This window comes from Pleurodeles waltl, chromosome 2_2 (assembly GCF_031143425.1).
Source record: "Pleurodeles waltl isolate 20211129_DDA chromosome 2_2, aPleWal1.hap1.20221129, whole genome shotgun sequence".
Taxonomy (NCBI): domain Eukaryota; kingdom Metazoa; phylum Chordata; class Amphibia; order Caudata; family Salamandridae; genus Pleurodeles; species Pleurodeles waltl.
Window position 1 is genome coordinate 180,155,554 of NC_090439.1, and position 23,990 is coordinate 180,179,543.

The 23,990-nt window shown below is 43.7% G+C and overlaps 1 long non-coding RNA gene across 1 annotated transcript; it reads right to left on the reverse strand.

Annotated features, from left to right (window-relative positions):
• Positions 1-18,590: 18,590 nt before the first annotated feature.
• On the reverse strand, positions 18,591-23,383 carry LOC138281382 (uncharacterized). The gene is made up of 2 exons (XR_011200903.1): positions 22,993-23,383; positions 18,591-22,359 (listed from the first exon to the last, which is right to left on the reverse strand). It is a non-coding gene; the product is annotated as an uncharacterized lncRNA (long non-coding RNA).
• Positions 23,384-23,990: the final 607 nt, after the last annotated feature.

The following is a 23,990-nucleotide window of genomic DNA, read 5'->3' on the forward strand; positions in this document are numbered from 1 at the left end:
ATCCTTGCCCTTATATTGCCCATTTACACTTTTCCTCCTTAGGAGGGAAGTGCCCTTTTACCTGACTGCTGAATTCCTGATGGCGAATCAACTGATGTCCTGAGGACGAAGACCGAACCTGTATGCTGACCCAATACGGAGGGTAACTATATGACAATGAAATTGTAATTGTCTGTTTGCTTTTCCCTTCTAGGTACCAACTGCTTCTTTTGACAGAGACCATAGTTAGATGTTTTCTAAATTGGTGTTGCTAAATTGTTTTGCATGAAGCCCAACATGCCAATGCTAATTCGAGGTTAGATAAGGGGTTCACTAAACAGACGCAAATAGACAAATGACTGAATCTTTGCTTTGTTGAATAATGTGATAATGATACTCTGCTAAGGATAACCTATGTTAACGTTGTGCTATATTCTAATATTCGTGATTCTTGCTTTGATGAAATCTTATGAGAGTTGTCATATTATGACTATGCTAATGTGTTTCTTGGTTTTGAGACTAATAAACTTATTAGTAGAATTGTAATCAATAGGGAATGAACTTCATATATCTGTACTAAACTGGTGTGGTTATTCATGACTGCAAGGTCATGGTGGTTTCTGAATTTTATTAATGTCTTTGGTTAATCTGAATTGTCTTATTATGGTAAATAGTGATGACGTTATTGACATATTGATTGACATGCTGATTAGTTATCTCGTCCTAAGGTGTCTTCAACCAGGGTCAAAAGATTCATTGGCCTAAAACAAGTCCCAGAGTGAGTAAATTAGTCATAAAGGGACGCGTTACCAGTTTGTTTAATAATCATCGACTCAAATAGATTTCCTTATACTGATTTATATAGATTTTATAGCATTCATTCTTTTATTTTATTATATTTTATATTGTTTGTTTTTAATTTTCAATTTATTTTAATGTTTATAGTATTTTTGTAATTAAGTTATTTTGGATTTTTCAGTTGTGAATATTTTTTGTATTGTCTTTTTGTCAATATAATTAATATATTTTTCTTATTGAATTGTGAATATTTTTAAAGGTTTTATTGTGTATGTATGTCAAATATATATAATATGGAAAATGTAACTTACCCAATAGACACCTGTTTCGTGGCATGTAGTGCTGTAGTTTCACATGCTTTGCATAAGTCCACCATCTAGTGTTGGGCTTAGAGTGTTACAAGTTGTTTTTCTTCAAAGAAGTTTTTTCCCCGAGTCACAGGATTGAGTGATTCCTCTTCTTGGTTATATTGTGCATGGGTATCGAGTCCTTTGTTAGATTATTTTCCCACAAGAGGATGAAGTTAAGAGTGTATAAGTGAATATGTGCATATATAGTAAACAAATGAGATGTCCATGCAGTGTACATACATATTTACAATATATAGTACTACAACGGCCACAGGCTTCCGGGGAGGAGGGAGGGCACACGTGAATCTACAGCACTACATCCCACAGTTGTCTACTGGGTAAGTAACATTTTCCGTTCAATGGCATGTGAAGATACACAGGCTTTGTATAGACTGTAAACCAGTCCCCTCCCGAATTAAGTGGTGGCTAGCCTGTAGGAGTTGGAGTAGTTCAAAATAGTGTTTTAAGCACTGCCTGTCGAACATTTGCTTGTTGGCGTGATAACACATCCACACTGTAGTGTTTAGTACATGTGTGTGGTGTAGACCATGCGGCTGCTTTACATATGTCTGCCATTGGTATATTCACTAAGAATGTAATTCAAGCTCCTTTTTTCCTAGTGGAATGTGCTTTAGGAGTTACTGGTAACTGTCTTTTAGCTTTAAGATAGCAAGTCTGAATACAATTTACTATCCATGTGGCTAATCCATGTTTTGAAATAGGATGACCTTTGAGAGGGCTGTTGAAATGCCACAAAGAGTTGCTTGGATTTTGTGAAATCTTTTGTTTTATCTTTATAGTACATGAGAGTTCTTTTAACATCAAGGGTGTGACGAGCTCATTCAGCAACTGAATCTGGCTATGGAAAGAAGACTGGCAATTCTATTGATTGATTGATATAAAAAGGGGAAACCACTTTTGGTAGGAATTTGGGATTTGTCCTAAGAACTATTCTGTTTTTGTGAATTTGAAAGAAAGGTTCTTCTAAAGTGAATGCATGAATTTCACTAACTCTTCTTAAAGAAGTGATTGCCATTAAGAAGGTAACCTTAAATGATAGAAACTGAAGAGGGCAAGACTGCATGGGTTCAAATGGTGGCCCCACAGTCTTGTGAGTACAATGCTAAGATTCCACACAGGGGCTGGTGGAGTTCTAGGTGGAATAGCCCTTTTGAGACCCTCCATAAAAGTCTTTAGAACAGGAATCTTAAACAGGGAAGTATGTTGTCTGTTTTGGAGGGAAGCAGTTATTGATGTTAAATGGATCTTAATATAGGAGTATGCAAGGTTTGCTTTTTTTAAGGTTTGCTTTTTGTAAGTGTAGTAAATAGCTAACAATGTCATGTACTGAAGCTTTGAGTGGGTCAATGTTTCAGGGCTGAAAGTAGTAGACAAAATTATTCCATTTAGCCGCATAACACTGTCTAGTTGTGGGTTTGCATGCTTTTTTTAGAATATACATACATTCAGATGGAAGTTGTAAGTAGCCAACCTCTATAACTTCTCCTTATTAACACTATCTTGTGAGTGATTTGTGTTTGAAAGGCTTTGAGCGCTAGGAATACTGCTAGTAATTCCAAGTGGTTTATATGCTAAGCCTGTTGAATTGAGTCCCATTCCCCCTGTATAGTGAGGTCGTTGAGATGAGCTCCCCAACCTATCATTGATGTATCTGTTGTGATTGTCGTCTGAGGTATAGGGCCTGAAAGGGCAGCCCCTTTGATAGGTTGGTGTAATTCCACCATTGCAGGGAGCAGGGAGTCTGGCGGTCCAACAACACTAGATCCTGAATTTGACCCCGTGACTGAGCCCATTGTTGAGAAAGACACTGCTGTAGTGGTTGCATGTGTAGGTTTGCATTGGTACTTTTGCTATGCATGAAGCCATCATTCCCAATAGTTTCATCCCTAACCTTACTGTGTAAGTGTGGTTGCATTGTAGTTGGGTTATGAGATTGTGAAATGCTTGAATTCTGACTAGGTTTGGGTATGCTAATCCTGATTGAGTGTTGAGAATTTCTCCTAGATACAGTAGTATCTGTGCTGGCTGCAGGTGAGATTTTTGATAATTGATTGTGAATTCTAGATTGTGTAGGATGTCTATTTTATACTGAGTATGTTGTTGACAGATTTGAATTGTACTGGCTTTTATGAGCCAGTTGTCCAGCTATGGGAAGACATGTACGTGTTGTCTTCTGATGAATGCTGCAACTTTGTGTTGTTGTTACCCCAAATGGTAGCACTTTGAATTGGTAGTGCTTTCCTGCTATAAGCAATCTTAGATATTTTTTATGTGCTGGATGTATGGGAACGTGGAAATAAGCATCTTTGAGATTTAGTGCTGTCATGTAATCCTGTTATGTAGTAGGATACTGATGTCTTGTAGAGTGACCATGTGAAAGTGTTCTGAAAGAATGTATTGTCTGAGGGGTCTGAGATCTAAGATTGGTTTGAGAGTACCATTTTTCTTTGGTATGAGGAAGTATAGTGACTATGGGCCAGATGTAGCAAAGGATTTGCGCCTCGCTGCGAGGCGCAAATGCCTCTTTGCTATGCAGAAATGCATATTGCGAGTCGGGACCGACTCGCAATATGCATTTCAGAATCGCAAATAGGAAGGGGTGTTCCCTTCCTATTTGCGATTCTGAGTGGTATGCAATACCATTTGCGACCGCCTACGCGGTCGCAAATGGTGTCGCAGTTACCATCCACTTCAAGTGGATGGTAACCCACTCGCAAATTAGAAGGGGTCCCTTTGTGAATGGACCCAAAACAATTTTTTCAGGGTAGGTAGTGGTCCAAGGGACCACTACCTGCCCTGAAAAAACCCCGAAACTAAAGGTTTCGTTTTTTTTTTTAAGTGCAGCTCGTTTTCCTTTAAGGAAAACGGGCTACACTTAAAAAAAAAAAAAACTGCTTTATTGAAAGCAGTCACGAACATGGAGGTCTGCTGACGACAGCAGGCCTCCATGTTTGCGAGTGCCTATACTCGCTATGGGGCCGCAATTTGCGACCCACCTCATGAATATTGATGAGGTGGGTCATTGCGACCCCATAGCGAGTCGCAGTCGGTGTCTGAGACACCGTACTGCATACCAATTTGCGAGTTGCAAATTGCGAGTCGCATGGACTCGCACTTTGCAACTCGCAAATTTTTTATTTGCTACATCTGGCCCTATATTCTTTGTTGGGATATAGGCACAATCTCTATGGCACCTTTGAGTAGTAACGATTGTACATCCTGTTTTATAATTTGAGATATTCCAGAGTAAGTTTGTGTGAATGAGGGAGAATGTTTGGTGGAAGAGAGATGAGTTCTAGACAATAAGCATGTTTAATAATTGATAGAACCCACTGATCTGTAGTAATGTTGCCATTGTGGGTAATAATTTACAGGCCTTTCTCCCATAGGAGATGTATGCTCTGTGGGGGTGTGTAAGAAGTCACTGTTTTGTTGAGGTGGAGGAACCTCTTATTCCTCTGTAAGAGCCTCATAATTAACTTTTGTTGTAGAAGTGTGGCCCTTGTTTTTGTTGGGATGTGGATGGTTCTGTGGTTGATGATTTGAAACCACCCCTAAACTGTGGCCAAGGAAAAGTTCCTTGAGTGGGTGTAGTGTATAACAAACCCATAGCTTTAGCTGTCTTGGAGTCCTTTTTGAGCTTGTCTATTGTAGTATCAACTTGTGGGCCAACTAAATGTTGTTTATGAAAGGACATATTTAATACAGCTTGTTGTATGTCTGGCTTAAAACCTGAAACAGTTAGCCATGCATGTCTCCTAATGATGATGCTGGTGTTGGCTCCCCTTGCTGCTGTATCAGCTGCATCTATAGATGATCTGATTTCGTTATTAGAAATAGACTGTCCTTCAGCTATTATTTGTTGTGCCTTTTTTTGATGCTCTGGTGGAAGATATTCCAACAAGTCTTCCATCTGATCCCATTGAGCTCTGTCATACCTTGCAAGGAGTGCTTGAGAGTTCGCAATCCTCCAATGGTTAGCAGCTTGAGTTGCCACTCTTTTACCTGCTGTATCAAATTTGTGACTCTCTTTGTCTGGAGGAGGAGCATTCCCTGTAGACGGGCTATTGGCTCGCTTTCTTGCTGCACTGACCACTATAGAGTCAGGTGTTAGTTGTGTTCTAATAAAAACCAGATCAGAGGGTGCAGGGTTATATTTTTTTATCAACCATGGGTGTAATGACTATTGATTTTACTGGGTCATTAAAAATATCTTCAGCATGTTGAACAATGCCTTGAAGCATAGGGAGGCACTAATACTTTTTATGAGTAGATGTTAAGATGTTAAATGAAAAATCATCCTCAATGGGATCCGTAGGTAATTTACACTATGATACGCCAGTGCCCTGGTTATAACCTGATTTTAAGCAGTAGTATCTTTGGGGGGAAGGCCTTGCCGGGTATAAATCGGGATCATTTGGAAGAATGTGATCTGTGTCATATATATCCCTTGGATCTACATCCTCTTGGGGATCGGATAAATCATCCCTATGTGGTGAAACAGGATTTTTGTGGAGAGAATTTTGTAGGTGAAGGTGGTGGTGGTGGAGTAGCAGGAGGAAGCAGGAAGGGAAGGAGAATGTGGTTGTGAAGGTTGCTGCGGTGCCTTTTGTTTCTCCTTTTGTTTAATGATTGTAGTAGGTGGAGGCCCAGCATGTAAAGGGGAAACAGCCTTTACTACGCAGTCAGAACTACGCACTGCCTTTCCAATGCAGGCAAAGCAGCAAACGCATCATAACCAGGTGCTCCTTTATCTCACAAGTCATTACAACAACTTGCTTTAGGGAACGCATTCTGGACTGTGTTAGATTTTAAGTCCAACAACTTCCCTACTGTTGCGCAGATAGTAGTTGGAATAGTAAATTATTCTATTCCAATGTCCAGCGCTTCCGTAAGGCAAGCAGTTGTAACAACATGCTTGGTAAAGGAACACGTGGTAATGACGCATTTGTTGTATTGCACGCCTTAGAAAGGCATGTGTGCTAACTGCATGAGTGGCTCCATCATGCAACCGTTTAAAGTTTCTTAAAATGTTATTTTTTTTATTGTTGGAGGAGAGGCTATGATCCTTTCTTTGTCTTTATGTACACAGATCTTTTGCTGCTTAGCGTCCATAACCTCCAATATGGGCTGTATCTCTGATGACTCCTCAGTAGCTGGAGTATATCTCCCACCAACAGGTTTCAGCTCTGAAAGCTTGGATACTGAATGCTTAAGTCAAGCCGAAAATGTTGGCTCCGAAAGCGATGTTACTTTTTTTGGCTCCAATATGGAAGAGTCAGATTTTCAGCTCGGTACTGAAACAAATGTGGCATGCTGTTTGCTGGATACTGAATGCACTTTGGACTTTTGTTTTGGTGCCGAACCCGAGGGTTGGTCATCCGAATGTATATTTCGGGACCGACCATGGCTCGAAGGCTGTAGAGGACTGAAGACCAATGCAGAAGCCTTTTTAATTGTCTTTGGGTGGTGGGACGGAGCTGTTGTACTCACATACTACGCTGGTGGGACAGATTAGCTGTCAACATCGGAATCTTGATCCGAATCTGAGTCTGCAATAGAAACAGTTGCACGCTGTGCTACTTCTTCTTGCACGTGTTCACCTCTGACAATGTCGGGTGTGTGCTCTGATGACTTGGATGCCATCTCCATTTGACGCGCTCTTTGTTCGCTAAGAGTCTTTTTGGATTGAAACAATAGGCAAGCAGCACAGTTTTCTTCTCTGTGATCTGGAGTCAGGCAGAGATTGCACACCAAATGTTGATTGATATAGGGAAATTTGGAGTGACACTGAGCGCAAAACTGAAACGGATTCAGTTCCATCAGCCTAACATTGTTTAACTACAGTGTGTCAAAGTAGGCCCAAAAGGGCGTGTAATCGACCCCGTCGACTACAATCAGATTGACTATAAGAGTGGAAAACACAATCGAAACTATACCGACATTTATAGAAAGTTAGAGAAAAGTTCAGATAATAGCGAACCAAGATATACCGGAGTGAGGGGAAACATGTCTGAACCCGATGGCGGAGAGAAAACAATCTAACAAAGGACTCAATGCCAATCCGCAGTATCACTGAGAGGAGGAGTCACTCGATCCCGTGACTCGGGAAAAAAACTTCTTTGAAGAAAAACAACTTGTAACACTCCGAGCCCAACACTAGATGATGGACTTATGCAAAGCATGTGTATCTTCAGCTACACATGCCATCGAACATATATATAAATTACCTAGTGGCAGTTCCCACTAGGTAGTTATAGATAGGACCTAGTTTCTATGGAAAAAGCTATTTTTTACTTTCCTATATCTCTGGCACTGCTTGAGGAAACTTTACAAAATTTTCCCCGAAAATTCAACAGTCATGTCAGCTACTGCTCTCTGGAAAGTTTCGGGGTGATCCATCAAGCAGGGGCTGAGATGAAAGGAGGGTGAAAAAAGGAGTGTTTCCAATGTTAATTCCAATAGGAAATTTTGTACAGCGATAGCACTTGAACCACTGGATGGAATTACACCAAATTTGGCAGAAAGATAGCTCCTGGTCCAGAAGGAGCCCCTTTTGTTGTTTGGTGTAGATAAGTAGTATTTGAGAAATTAAAAAAAATCAAAATTTGTATATCTAGGGACGCAAAGGATTTGCGACCCCTCCTGCTCTCGTGCAGAAATCTGATTGGCTGCAACACTTCAACAAGGAAGTGTTGGCAGCCATGTTGGGGCTCAGCTTCAGCTGAGTCACAAAACAAATGTAAAAAATAAGAAAAGGGGCCACGGTAATGACACCCTGACACCATAGGTCTAGTGGTGGGGTCTCAGAGGGACAACTCCAGGGCAAAAAGTATAATGTTTAGAAGACGTTGCAGCAGATCCAGGTGGGCCATGTCCTGGGTGCATTGTTATCTTAATATGGGGTGGGGTGTGACTGCCCCCCCTGCTGACCTAGGGTCCACCACCTCCACGGGGCTTAAAGAAAATATGAAGTAGGGGAACGTACACCCTCCCTCCTGCTCCAGGGACCACCACCTGTCTGGGGCTTTCATTACATTTAATGTGGGGGTCTGCAACCCTATGCTGCCCCAAAGCCCTGGAAACCACCACCATCCCAGGGCTATTCTACATTGGATGGGGGTCCACTACCCACCTCATGGAGCCACTGATGGCCCTGGGGACGGCCACACGCCAGGGCCAGCTCCTGCTATGTACTGGGGTGCCCACCTCCAGAACATATGCAAAAAGAACAGATGATGGATGAAATGTGGAACAAGATCTGGGTTTAATCCATCAGTTTTTTGCTTGCCATGCCATTCCAGTTTGGACCGAGCCATATACAAATCAGTCACAGGCTCATTATACCACTGGATTCAAGCTAGCTGGGATGATGAAGGGTGATACTCTTAAACCGGTCCAAGGATGCTTGTTTCTAGTTTAGGGAGGACCTGGCCTGGCAGTTTGGGCTGGACATGCTCGTCGTAGGTTTTTTGGCTTCCTTTAGAATGTCCATACAGTTTGAAGGCAATTGTAGGTACCCACATTTTAAGACTTCAGGATCCAGATTGCAAGACTGAGCTGTTGAACAATGGGATGCCTGATTCTGCCCCCATTGTGAGTGAGAAGGTCTGTAATGTTTGGAAGCTTCTCAAGATGTACTAGAGAGAGCACCAGCAATATTGTGTACCAGGGTTGCGTGCCCATGATGGAGCTATGAGGATCATCTTTAGTGATGTTTGCCTGAGTTTCCTGACTATAAATGGAATGAGTGGAAGAGGCGGAAGAGTATGCAAATATCCCTGACCAGTTCATCCATAGAGCATTCCCATTGGATTGTGGATGTGGGTGCCTGGTTGCAAGATTTTGGCATTTTGAGTTTCTTCGGTGGCAAAGAGATCTGTTGTTGGAGTCCCCCACCATTGGAAGTATGTTTGTTTAATTTGAGTGTACAGTTCCCACTTGTGGACCTGTTGCAGCGTCCTGTTCAGTAGGTCTGCCAATGAGTTGTCTACCCCCGGTATGTATTGTTCCAGAAGGTAGATTTTGTGTCTGAAGGCCCATTTCCATTGGAGGTGTGCTAGTTGGGCTAGCTGGAATGAATGTGTCTCTCCTTGTTTCTGGATGTAGTACCTTACTGTCATATCTGTATGTAGAAGAACATTTTTCCCTGTTATGTTGTGTGGGAATGCTATGAGTGTCATCTTTTGGGCTAGTAGTTTCAGAACATTGATGCAGAATGTTTGTTGTTGTGCTGACCACTGTCTCTGCTCCACAATATCCTCCATGTCAGCTCCCCAACCCATGAGTGATGTATCCCTAGTAACTGTCACTCGCGGGATTGGGTCCTGGGAAGCACTTCCCTTTTGTGCAATCAACCACTGTAATGCCTGATGGACCTTGGGCATTACTAACACTAGATTCCCCATACTGTCCTCTGCTTGTGACCATTGTGATGCTAAGCACTCTTGTAGGGGTTTCGCATGTAGTTGTGCATGTGGAACTATTGCAATACAAGAAGTCATCCTACGTAGAAGGCACATCACCATTTTGATTGGTAGGTGAAAATGTGGTTGAAAAAGAACCAGTTTGTTCTAGAGATTTAGAACCCTCTGTGGATTGGAAAAAACTTTTGCTGTTATCAAATTGAGTATGGCTCCAAGGTAAGGTTGTATTTGGAGTGGTTGTAGATAGGATTTGGTAGCATCTTTTGAAAATCCCAATTTGTGCAAAAGGTTGATATTTGTTTGCCTGTCCTATAGACATATTTGCTTGCTGGAACTTTTGATCAGCCAATCATCCAGATAAAGAAAAACATGTATGTTTTCCCTTCTTAGATGTGCAGCTATTACAGCTAGGCATTTGGTGAACACCGGTGGGTCCGTTGTTACCCCGAATAGTAGTACTTTGAACTGATAGTGACATCCACTTACCATAAATTGGAGGAATTGGCGGTATGCCTGATGGATTGGGATATGAAAGTATGTGTCCTTCATGTCTAATACAGCCATAAAGCCTCCCTCTAGTAGTAGTGATATCACACCTTGAAATGTCACCATGTGAAAGTGTTCAGAAATGAAAATGTCACTTACCCAGTGTACATCTGTTTGTGGCATCAGTCGCTGTAGATTCGCATGTTTTGCATAGCTCGCCATCTGGTGTTGGGCCGGAGTGTTACAAGTTGTTTTTCTTCGAAGAAGTCTTTCGAGTCACGGGACCGAGTGACTCCTCCTTTTGTCTCCATTGCGCATGGGCGTCGACTCCATCTTCGATTGTTTTTCCCCGCAGAGGGTGAGGTAGGAGTTGAATTGTAGTAATAGTGCCCATGCAATGGAGTGACTAAGTATGTACCTATTTAAGGTTGAGATGATACATATACAAATAGTTGAAGGTAACTTCCAAACTGCTACAGGCTCCCGGGGAGGCGGGTGGGCACATGCGAATCTACAGCGACTGATGCTACGAACAGATGTACACTGGGTAAGTGACATTTTCAGTTCGATGGCATCTGTCGCTGTAGATACGCATGTTTTGCATAGACTAGTAAGCAGTTATCTCCCCAAAAGCGGTGGCTCAGCCTGTAGGAGTGGAAGTAGTTTGAAATAATGTTCTTAATACGGCTTGACCTACTGTGGCTTGTTGTGCGGATAACACGTCTACACAGTAGTGCTTGGTGAATGTGTGAGGCGTAGACCATGTGGCTGCCTTACATATTTCTTGCATTGGGATGTTTCCTAGAAAGGCCATGGTAGCACCTTTCTTTCTGGTTGAGTGTGCCCTTGGTGTAATGGGCAGCTGTCGTTTAGCTTTAAGGTAGCAGATTTGGATGCATTTAACTATCCATCTGGCTATACCTTGTTTTGATATTGGGTTTCCTGCATGAGGTTTTTGAAATGCAATAAATCGTTGTTTAGTCTTTCTGATGTTCTTTGTTCTGTCAATGTAATACATTAATGCTCTTTTGACATCTAATGTATGTAGTGCCCTTTCAGCTACGGTATCTGGTTGTGGAAAGAACACTGGAAGTTCCACTGTTTGATTTAGATGGAACGGTGAAATAACCTTTGGCAAAAATTTAGGATTAGTCCTTAGGACGACCTTATTCTTGTGTAGTTGTATAAAAGGTTCTTGTATTGTAAACGCCTGAATCTCGCTTACTCTTCTTAGGGAAGTAATGGCGATGAGAAATGTAACCTTCCAGGTTAGGAACTGTATTTCGCAGGAGTGCACAGGTTCAAAAGGTGGACCCATAAGTCTAGTTAGGACAACATTTAGGTTCCATGAAGGAACAGGTGGTGTTCTTGATGGTATAATTCTCCTAAGGCCCTCCATGTATGCTTTAATGACTGGTATCTTATATAGGGAAGTTGAATAGGTAGTCTGCAGGTATGCAGATATTGCTGCAAGGTGTATTTTAATGGAAGAGAAAGCCAGGTTAGATTTTTGTAAGTGAAGCAAGTAACCCACTACATGTTCTGGAGTTGTGTGTAATGGTTGTATTTGATTAATATGGCAGTAGCAAACAAACCTCTTCCATTTACTTGCATAGCAGTGCCTGGTGGATGGCCTTCTGGCTTGCTTTATGACTTCCATACATTCTTGGGTAAGTTGTAAGTGCCCGAATTCTAGGATTTCAGGAGCCAGATTGCTAGATTCAGCGATGCTGGATCTGGGTGTCTGATCTTTTGGTTGTGTTGTGTCAACAGATCTGGCCTGTTGGGCAATTTGATGTAGGGTACTACTGATAGGTCTTGCAGCGTTGTGTACCAGGGTTGCCTTGCCCAAGTTGGTGCTATTAATATGAGTTTGAGTTTGTTTTGACTGAGTTTGTTTACCAGGTAAGGAAGGAGAGGGAGAGGAGGAAAAGCGTAAGCAAATATCCCTGACCAGTTCATCCATAGGGCATTGCCTTGGGACTGTTTGTGTGGGTATCTGGATGCGAAGTTTTGGCATTTTGCGTTCTCCTTCGTCGCAAACAAGTCTATTTGAGGTGTTCCCCAGAGTTTGAAATAGGTGTTCAGAATTTGGGGGTGAATTTCCCATTCGTGGACCTGTTGGTGATCTCGAGAGAGATTGTCTGCGAGTTGATTTTGGATCCCTGGTATAAATTGTGCTATTAGGCGAATTTGGTTGTGAATTGCCCAACGCCAAATTTTTTGTGCTAGCAGGCTTAACTGCGTGGAGTGCGTCCCCCCTTGCTTGTTTAGATAATACATTGTTGTCATGTTGTCTGTCTTGACGAGAATGTATTTGTGAACTATTATTGGTTGGAAAGCTTTTAGTGCTTGAAAAACTGCTAGAAGTTCTAGGTGATTTATATGCAGTTTTGTTTGATGTACGTTCCATTGTCCTTGTATGCTGTGTTGATCGAGGTGTGCTCCCCACCCTGTCATGGAAGCATCTGTTGTTATTACGTATTGTGGCACTGGGTCTTGGAAAGGCCGCCCTTTGTTTAAATTTATGTTGTTCCACCACAGAAGCGAGAGGTAAGTTTGGCGGTCTATTAACACCAGATCTAGAAGATGACCCTGTGCTTGAGACCACTGTGATGCTAGGCACTGTTGTAAGGGCCTCATGTGCAGTCTTGCGTTTGGGACAATGGCTATGCATGAAGACGTCATGCCTAGGAGTTGTAATATCATCTTTGCTTGTATCTTTTGTGTTGGATACATGCGTTGTATGATGGTGTTGAAATTTTGAATTCTTTGGGGACTTGGAGTGGCTACTCCTTTTGTTGTGTCTATTATGGCTCCTAGGTATTGTTGTACCTTGCACGGCAGAATGTTGGATTTCGTGAAGTTGACGGTGAACCCTAGTTTGAAGAGGGTTTGTATGATCTGATTTGTGTGATTTGAGCACCCTATTAACGAATGGGCCTTGATTAGCCAGTCGTCTAGATATGGGAACACATGTATTTGCTGCCTTCTGATGTGTGCAGCGACTACTGCTAGACATTTGGTAAAGACTCTTGGGGCCGTATTTATACTCCGTTTGCGCCGAATTTGCGTCGTTTTTTTCGACGCAAATTCAACGCTAAACTAACGCCAACTAACGCCATATTTATACTATGGCGTTAGAGGCGAATAGCGCCAAAGTTCCCGGAATGTGCGTCATTTTTTAGCGTGAACCCCTTCCTTGCGTTAATGATATGCAAGGGAGGCGTTCCCGTCTAAAAAATGACTCCCAGGCCTTTACGTGGTATTTATACTCCCGGGCAAAAGAGACGCCCGGGAGTGGGCGTGGCTAAAAACGGCGCATTTGCGCCGCTTTTTAACGCCTGGGTCAGGCATGGCGTTAAGGGACAAGTGGGCTCAAAATGAGCCCAGAGTGCCCTCCCCTGCCCCCAGGGACCCCCCCTGCCACCCTTGCCCACCCCAGGAGGACACCCAAGGCTGGAGGGACCCACCCCAGGGACATTCAGGTAAGTTCAGGTAAGTATTTTTTTTTTTTTTTTTAATAATTTTTTGTGGCATAGGGGGGCCTGATTTGTGCCCCCCTACATGCCACTATGCCCAATGACCATGCCCAGGGGACAGAAGTCCCCTGGGCATGGCCATTGGGCAAGGGGGCATGACTCCTATCTTTACAATGATAGGAGTCATGTTGATGGGGGATGGGCGTCGTTAAAAAATGGCGCAAGTCGGGTTAAGACGATTTTTTCGACGTAACCTGACTTGCCCCATTTTAAGACGCCCATACGCCATTTTCCCCCTACGCCGGCGCTGTCTGGTCTACGTGGTTTTTTCCCACGCAAACCAGGCAGCGCCGGTCTGATTGCGCCGTCTAACGCCATTCCATAAATACGGCGCCCGCATGGCGCTTCAGAATGGCGTTAGACGGCGCAAAACTTTTTGACGCTAAACTGCGTTAGCGCAGTTTAGCGTCAAAAAGTATAAATATGGGCCTTGGTGCGGTTGTTAATCCGAAAGGCAGTACCTTGAATTGGTAATGTATTCCTTTGAATACAAACCTTAGGTATTTCCTGTGCGATGGGTGTATTGGTATATGGAAATACGCGTCCTTGAGGTCTAAAGTTGTCATGTAGTCGTGTAGTTTTAGCAATGGTAATACTTCTTGTAGTGTGACCATGTGAAAGTGGTCTGATTTGATGAATGTGTTCACTATTCTGAGGTCTAGGATTGGTCTCAGCGTTTTGTCCTTCTTTGGTATCAGAAAGTACAGTGAGTAAACTCCTGTGTTTATTTGTGTGTTTGGCACTAATTCGATTGCATTCTTTTGCAATAGTGCCTGCACTTCTATCTCCAGGAGATTGGAATGATGTTTTGTCAAATTTTGTGCTTTTGGTGGTATGTTTGGAGGGAATTGTAGAAATTCTATGCAATAACCATGTTGGATAATTGCTAGAACCCAAGTGTCTGTAGTGATTTTCTCCCATGCTTTGTAATAATGACTTATTCTTCCCCCCACTGGTGTTGTGTGGAGGGGGTGAGTGACATGTGAGTCACTGCTTAGTAGTAGGGGTTTTGGGGCTTTGAAATTTTCCTCTATTCCTAGGGAATTGCCCTCCTCTATATTGTCCCCGAAAACCTCCTCTGTACTGTCCCTGGTAACTGGACGGTGTTGCCTGTGAGGTGCTGGCTTGTGTGCTCTGACCCCGAAACCCCCCTCTAAAGGGTGTTTTACGGAATGTGCTGTAATTCCCTCTGCTCTGCGGGGAGTAGAGTGCGCCCATGGCTTTAGCAGTGTCCGTGTCTTTTTTGAGTTTCTCAATCGCTGTGTCCACTTCTGGACCGAACAGTTCTTTTTCGTTAAAAGGCATATTGAGAACTGCTTGCTGAATCTCTGGTTTAAATCCAGACGTTCGGAGCCATGCATGCCTTCTGATAGTTACAGATGTATTAATTGTCCGTGCAGCTGTATCTGCAGTGTCCATGGAGGAGCGGATTTGGTTGTTGGAAATGGTCTGTCCCTCCTCAACCACTTGTTTTGCCCTATTTTGTAGGTCCTTGGGCAGATGGTCAATGAGATGTTGCATCTCATCCCAATGGGCTCTGTCATAGCGCGCAAGTAGTGCCTGGGAGTTAGCGATGCGCCACTGGTTTGCAGCTTGTGCTGCGACTCTCTTACCAGCTGCATCGAACTTGCGGCTTTCTTTATCTGGGGGTGGTGCATCTCCAGATGTGTGGGAGTTGGCCCTTTTCCTAGCTGCTCCTACAACAACAGAGTCTGGTGGCAGCTGTGTAGTGATGAAAGCCGGGTCTGTAGGAGGCGCCTTATACTTTTTTTCCACTCTTGGTGTGATTGCCCTACTTTTGACCGGCTCCTTAAAGATTTCTTTTGCGTGCCGGAGCATACCAGGGAGCATAGGCAGGCTTTGGTAGGAGCTGTGGGTGGAGGAGAGTGTGTTGAATAAAAAGTAATCCTCGACCTGTTCTGAGTGGAGGCTTACATTGTGAAATTGTGCTGCTCTAGCCACCACTTGAGAATACGCAGTGCTGTCCTCTGGTGGAGATGGCTTCGTAGGGTATGCCTCCGGACTGTTATCTGACACTGGGGCGTCGTATAAGTCCCATGCGTCTTGATCTTGGTCACCCTGGCTCATGGTGGTGTGAGCTGGGGAATGTGATGGAGTTTGTGCTGGTGAGACGTTAATCACAGGTGGAGGAGAGGGTGGTGGGGTAACTTTTTTCACCACTTTTGTTTGTGGTGTTTGTTCAGTTTGGAACTCCAATCTTCTCTTTCTTCTAATAGGGGGAAGGGTGCTTATTTTTCCTGTCCCCGGCTGTATGAAAATACGCTTTTGCGTATGGTCTACATCAGTTGAGTGTAGCTCTTCCTCAAACCTATGCTTTTGCATTTGGGAGGTTAGCGAGTGCTCTTCTGTATAAGAGCCTGAAACTGGGTCGGTTGCAGTTTGTTTTGGCACCGAAACCCTGTCTGCATCTTTTTTCGGCTCCGAGGTGACTTTTTTCTTTTTCGGGGCCGAAACCTCTTGGCGTCGATCTTCTTCGGTGCCGCTGTCTCGGCGTCGAGCCGTGCCTACACCGGTATCTCGGTGTCGATGCTTGTCTCCAGCACTTTCTCGGTCCCGAGAAGGCTGCGTGCCGGTGTCTCGACCGGAGTCGGACGATCTCGGCACTGTTTGGGCCTTTTTCGGTGCCGACGGTCGGTCACCGAATTTATGGGTCGAGCCATGGCCTGGTGGCAGTGGCGTCCCCTGGGCCTTGTAAATCTTCTTCTGAGTGGTTTTCGACGTCTTACTCACGGTTTGTGTATTGTCGAATCCTTCGGAGTCCGATTCTTGGATCGAAAAGGTTCCCTCCTCTTCTTGTTCCTCGAACTCCCGGTGGGCTGTCGGCGCGGACGCCATCTGAAGTCTTCTGGCTCGACGGTCACGGAGTGTTTTTCGGGACCGGAACGCACGACAGGCCTCGCAGGTGTCTTCACTGTGCTCAGGTGACAGGCACAGGTTGCAGACCAAGTGTTGGTCTGTATAGGGGTATTTATTGTGGCATTTGGGACAGAAACGGAACGGGGTCCATTCCGTCGGCGTTCTTCTGCACGCGGTCGGGCCGACCAGGCCCCGACGGGGGATCGAAAAAATTACCCCGAAGGGCACCGGAGCTCTTCGATCTTAGACGCGGTGTTGAATCTAACTACGCCGATCCCGAACGCAACAATACCGACGAAAATCTTCCGAAATTAGCTATCTTTCCGTTCCGAAACTCGGAGCGACAAAAACACGTCCGAACCCGATGGCGGAAAAAAAACAATCGAAGATGGAGTCGACGCCCATGCGCAATGGAGACAAAAGGAGGAGTCACTCGGTCCCGTGACTCGAAAGACTTCTTCGAAGAAAAACAACTTGTAACACTCCGGCCCAACACCAGATGGCGAGCTATGCAAAACATGCGTATCTACAGCAACAGATGCCATCGAACTGATGTTTTGATTGAGTGGGCATAAGTCCAGTATAGGATGGAGCGTGCCATTCTTTTTGGGTATTAGAAAGTATAGGGAGTATAGTCCTTGTCTGAGATGTTTGTACAGGACAGGTTCTATGGCTCTTTTTTGTAGTAATGTTTTTACTTCTTTCTTCAGCAGGTTAAGATACTGTGGACTTAATATGTGTTTTCCCAGTGGGATATTTGAAGGTTGCTGTTTGATCTCCATTCAATTTATCCCTGGGTGATGATATGTAATACCCATTGGTCTGATGTCACCTCTGGCCACAACTGATGAAAGTATTGTCACCTTCTCCTGACAGGTGTTGTATGATTGGGTAGAATTGTTGGTGAGAGAATGTATGGTGGTAGAGGCTCCCTCCTCTACCCTTGACTCCCTGTTTAAAATTACTTCTGTAATAACCTTTTTCCGACTGTTGACGGTACTGTTGTTGCTGTCGCTGGTAACTTGGGGTCTCTGGGGTGCTATTCTTTGAGGCCCGTCTGTCTTGGTACCTCCGAAAGAGAGGTTGCTTTTTGGATGTAGACTGCAATGCTCCCATTGAATTTGGGGTCTCGGTCTCTTCTTAATTTTCTCCAGTTGTGTATCAACTTCTGAACCGAAGAGGTGCTCTCCATCAAATGGAATCTTCAAGATGCGAAACCAGGCATGTCTATGAAGCATGACAGATGAATTGATCACCCTCGCAGCTGTGTCTGCACTGTTAAGTGCACAGTGGATGGTTGAATTGAAGATCTGCTTTCACTCAGTCACTAGAGCTTCCCTTCTCTTATTGTATGGTTCTGGGAGATGCTGTAGATCTTCGATCTCATCCTATGTCACCCTGTTCTAGAGTGAGAGGAGGCCTACAGAGTTAATGATCCTCAAATGGTTAACATGACCTGTAGCAGTCCTTCTCCATGCTGCATCTATCTGCTTACTTTTTTCATCAGAGGATTGCCATTACTTTGTGAATCAGCCCTTTTTCTTGCCATTGTTACCACCAGTTCAGAGGTCTTCAAACTGGGGGGTGGGCCCCCCTAGGGGGGCCTCAAGTGATCCCAGGGGGCACGCCAAACTCTGGCCAAAAGAAATATTATACAGATAACAGCCCTTTGTTTTAAGCAGAATCATGTTATTGCAGTTTTAAAAAGGTAACAGTACTTAACTGCAATGTTTAAATAGGTTTAGACATATTTAAACATTGCCATCTTCCTAAAATAATTGTGAAAAATTCTGAGGGGTGCCCAAAGATTTTTATTTTTCAACTGGGGGGGGGGGGGCGCAGCATTAAAAAGTTTGAAGACCACTGCACCAGGCAGTAGGGTATCCTCTGAAGTAGGGAGGGTACTTTCATTCAATCCTTGGCGTTAGAACCCTAGATTTTATGAGTCTGTTGAGATGTATTTCCACAAACTGAAGCATCAAAAATACAATGCTGTGTATTGGCAGATTTCAAACGATTTTTAAATGGCAATCTAGTTATACAAAAAAAGACATTCATACAATTTTAAATGACGGTCTAGTGGCAGAGAAAATAAAACAAAGAGAGATTAGTTCAGGCAGTGCTTTACAAAGCTTTATTGCAAGATGTGCTTACATAATGCTGCGGAGAGCTCTGTAACTGTGGATATCAAAAGACTTTGGACATAGATTTGCAGTCAGCTTTCCACATTGATCTGCATGGCACAGAAACAAAAGACAATAGGTAAAGACTAGAAGCAGGAATGGGGTCCGGGTAAAGGGAACATATGGGAGATCCCTGTGCAATTCTAAACATTGTGAAAAAGCATCCATACACTGGATACAAATTGTAGGTGTGTTTGTGTGTAGTAAATGAGTTAAAAATAGCCATTCAAGTTCTTAATGGAGGAAAATATGAAAAAAATATCAAGAACATACCTTTCACATGTAACAAAAACCTCACTTCACTAAAATGAGGGAAATAAAATCACACATATGGAGAAAAGAAATTATCTGCAGATAACATCTTTGACCATGCATGGCTTGTTTTTAAATTACAATTCACATAATAACACTGTCAATAAGCCTATTTTACACTATGCTACACACAATAAGAATAGTGACATTTACACATTTTTACAGCTTTTGCCCTTCGTCTACGAAATGCATCATTTTCTACTTTACATCTATTTTTTGTACAAGTTCCCAGTTCACAATACAAAAGGCATTCGCCTAACAAAGGTCTTTAAATAGGAGGAATGACACAAGTGCTACTTACGTGTGGGTTTTATGATATAAGTAAATGCATACAGGACTAAGAGAGGACAGCCATCGTTGATAATATACGCTTTCAAATAATGAAAAAATAATTGGACTACTAAAATTTGTTATGTGCTGTTGCGGAGAGATCAAGGGACAGTACATGTTGATAGTGTGTGCTGCGGTATGATTTTCCATGTCACCATGCTAGCAATTTACAAATATTAAATTAATGATATCTGTGAACCTTTTTTCATTTATATTTGTCGGAATTTTGTATTTGATGAACTGTTCAATGAAAAATAGCCCTGCCATGTTCATAATTCAAAACAAATAGCAGACCCTCATTCAAACTGGGGGAAAGGAGTAGCCAATTAATTTACATGCATTTTTCGTATATTTTTAGAGCATCTTTTTTTATTAAAGCAGAAAAAGGACTTTAGGGAAACATTAATGAATTTTAAAAATTCTCGGATATAATGGTATTTGTGGCAAAACATTGATTGCCCAGCCATATTGCTTAATTTATCTCTGTACTTGAAAACTGAGAAATATACAAAAATATGGCAGGGAAGACTTCTACAGTATGTAGTTAAGTTACAACAGCATTTAGATCTCATAAAGATAGAAGTGAGGCTGTGATGCCCATTTAATTCAGTAACTCTCCATATATGACAACCAGCACTCCCAATCCTATACATAGTCTGAATATCACAAATACAGATTAGTTTCCATTCTACAGCGCAAATGCCTTTATCATAAAATGAAACCCTAACTTGAATTGCCAAATTTGGCTTATTATTATGGCTGACGGAGCTAATACATAGTGCTCTTTTAATTGCGCCATCCCTGACATACAACACATTTGGAGTTCCTTGACCTCCGATAGCCAATTTCAAAACAAACTTAGATATCATACCATCTCACTGTAAGTTGTGTGTACTGTCTGGGTATGGATTTGTAAGCAGATTTGAATTTATGCATGGATATTGTTGACCAATGAACTGTCCTGCAAAGAACTGTTTTAATAAAAAATTCCAAGGACAGTGTCCTTAGTTTAGATGTATATTAAAACATTAAGAAGAGGGATTATGCTTTAGAACACTATACCAATAATTCAGGTATTAACATTATTTTTTTTATAGTTATTGCAATGCATTTAAAGCCTTCCTGTCTTATATTTTAGTTCTTTCAAAGTGCATGTAACTAAAACAGTCCAGAAATATATGGAAGCCCTGAATGGGAAGACACAAAGACCATACTATGTCACATGCAAGTAAAGTTGAGGAGAGGGTGTATTATCATAATCTTTGGATGCAAAGAAATACAGGTACGGGTTTCAAAATGTTTGCTAAGTTCTGAGGGGCTCTGATCTGCCATTATTTTATCACCTGTGTCTCAAAAGGGAACGAGACATTTTAATGCCAAGAAATTGCTATTTGGTAATGCCGCCTGTACTTGTTCCAGTACAACAGCTATGATACAAGACTTGAATGAACAACTTCTCCTAATGAAAAATTAGAACATATTTTTTTAAAGTTTCAGTGTGGAAGCCTAAGAGACCATACACTCTACCCAGCCTAAGTCAACCACTGTGCATCAGAAAAAATAATACATCCCTTTGGATGTACTTGGTGACCAGAGATTTTCACACAATATATTTGTAGATGCCTTGACTTCAAAAAATTTGATGCATATACCCAGTGTTTCAAAAAGCCAGTGATAAGAATCCCACCTCAATTAGTGTTAGGGGGCTGTAATAAATTTTCCTTAATGGGATGAATGAGCAAATTATCATCTAGAATCCAATAATTAACCTCAACAATGGAGATAGTTAAGAACATGTAAAATGAGTCACCTTACCAAAGAAAACTGTGTTAATATGAATGAATACTTGAATAACCAGTATGATGTGTTTCTGCGGTGCACCTGAAAAACTCCACCAGAGAAAATCCACAGTGTTCTATGGGCCACTTTGAGTTCCCCTGTCAGAGGTCACTTGTTGTAGCAGTCCTTTGTTCATATGCTTGTTACCTATCACACTAGTAGCATTTGTTACATTCCTCCTTTAACACTTTCTGAACACAGTTCACAATTTCTAGGGATAGATTTTCAGCACCATTTGCAAAGAGGTAATTTGACCTCAGTCAGCAACTGAAAAGGGTATTGTGTGCGGTCAAATGCTCAGTTGGTGTCACGTAGAAAATGTACCCCTGTTTACCACTGATTTTTATGATTTTCAAAATGGCTAAGCCATGTGACTTCGAAAGGTTTCATACTGTATAGTTAACATCCTCGAATACCTTGCCAGAAACACCATCTCACAAAAAGTGCAGAGTTTTTGGAAAACAAATGAGTCAATTTACTATTGTAGGATACAAATGTGAGCTGAACTTAGAAAGCAGTTTGTTGACATGTTATGGCCCTGACTGCTTTGAAGGTGAGGGGTGGGCTTCTTTCTTGTATCCCAGTCAGTGAAAGAGGCCGTGCAACTACAATAGGGTTGTGTTGTTTTTTATTTAAGTTGTGCTATAACACTGCTGCTGATATATAATTATAAAGCAAACTCCATTTTGCACTCAGTTCCATATATTGCCAAAAGCTCAAGTTGCCCTATAAATTATCATTTTGTCACTGCAGAACATTTCATTGTTTTCTGCTCCAATGCAGTGAAGGCAGATGCATCATTAACTGTTTTGATGGATCTAATATTAAAAATGGAACATGATTTGAATTAGACTTACTTTGAAGGAAGTCACAAACAGAAATGTTCTCATAACACATACTCCACACTCCCCTGACCCCTGTCAATTTCATAGCTGCATCACTAAAGGAACACTCCTCACACATGCCCACTTTAAATTCTATGGCCTTGTAACTTACATGCCTCACACATCTGTGACCTTTAATAGTCCTAAGGTTTTGCCTCTACAGTTTTCTCCAAAAAGATCTTTAGAGAGCTGCATGTCGGTTTCTGGCTAAAATACATCTGCTAAGGCAGCACCTTCCCTTCTTAGAAGGACACAGAAACACTAGAGTGTCTTTCCCTTCATTTTAAGCTTGTTGGAACATTTTTCTCATTGATGTGAACAATATTAGGACACTATGGTGGTCATTCTGACCCTGGCGGTCTTTGACCGCCAGGGCGGAGGACCGCGGGAGCACCGCCGACAGGCCGGCGGTGCTCCAATGGAGATTCCGACCGCGGCGGTAAAGCCGCGGTCGGACCGGCACCACTGGCGGGGTCCCGCCAGTGTACCGCGGCCCCATTGAATCCTCCGCGGCGGCGCAGCTTGCTGCACCGCCGCGGGGATTCCGACCCCCCCTACCGCCATCCAGATCCCGGCGGTCGGACCGCCGAGATCCGGATGGCGGTAGGGGGGGTCGCGGGGCCCCTGGGGGCCCCTGCAGTGCCCATGCCACTGGCATGGGCATTGCAGGGGCCCCCGTAAGAGGGCCCCTACATGTATTTCACTGTCTGCTGCGCAGACAGTGAAATACGCGACGGGTGCAACTGCACCCGTCGCACAGCTTCCACTCCGCCGGCTCGATTCCGAGCCGGCTTCATCGTGGAAGCCTCTTTCCCGCTGGGCTGGCTGGCGGTCTGAAGGCGACCGCCCGCCAGCCCAGCGGGAAAGTCAGAATTACCGCCGCGGTCTTTCGACCGCGGAACGGTAACCTGACGGCGGGACTTTGGCGGGCGGCCTCCGCCGCCCGCCAAGGTCAGAATGAGGGCCTATATTACATGGGTATGCTGCACTTCTTATCTGGTTTCCACAAAGCAGACTTCATTTATAACAAATTATATAGGAGCATAGGAGAAACAATTAAATGGAATCATGAAATAAAAAAGACAATTTGTTTTCAATTTAAAACTTAAATTGTTCTGGGTGAGGTCATCCGTTGAGACCAATATGCTTGCCTCATTATCATACACTATGAGGGTCATTCTGACCCTGGCGGCCGGTGGCCGCCAGGGCCACCGACCACGGGAGCACCGCCAACAGGCTGGCGGTGCTCCAATGAGCATTCTGACCGCGGCGGTTCAGCCGCGGTCAGAAGCGGAAAGTCAGCGGTCTCCCGCTGACTTTCCGCTGCTCATTGGAATCCTCCATGGCTGCGGAGCGCGCTCCGCAGCCATGAGGATTCTGACCCCCCCTACCGCCATCCAGTTCATGGCGGGAAAGCCGCCATGAACAGGATGGCGGTAGGGGGGGTCGCGGGGCCCCTGGGGGCCCCTGCCGTGCCCATGCCAATGGCATGGGCACGGCAGGGGCCCCCGTAAGAGGGCCCCGAAAAGTATTTCAGTGTCTGCCTTGCAGACACTGAAATACGCGACGGGTGCCACTGCACCCGTCGCACCTTCCCACTCCGCCGGCTCGATTACGAGCCGGCATCCTCGTGGGAAGGTCGTTTTCCCCTGGGCTGGCGGGCGGTTTTACTGGAACCGCCCGCCAGCCCAGGGGAAAACTCGTAATACCCGCCGCGGTCTTTTGACCGCGGCGCGGTAATTTGGAGGGCGGGATCCTGGCGGGCGGCCTCCGCCGCCCGCCAGGGTCATAATGAGGCCCTATATTTGTTGTATTACTGACCATAGTTTAGAATGGATATGCCCCCAAATTGCGTATGTTGATAGCTGAATGACTAGATGAACAGCACAGTACAGTACACAGCAGTACCCTTCGGCAGTACCCTTCGTGGCATGCTGTGCAAGACAAAATATCCTGTACATAA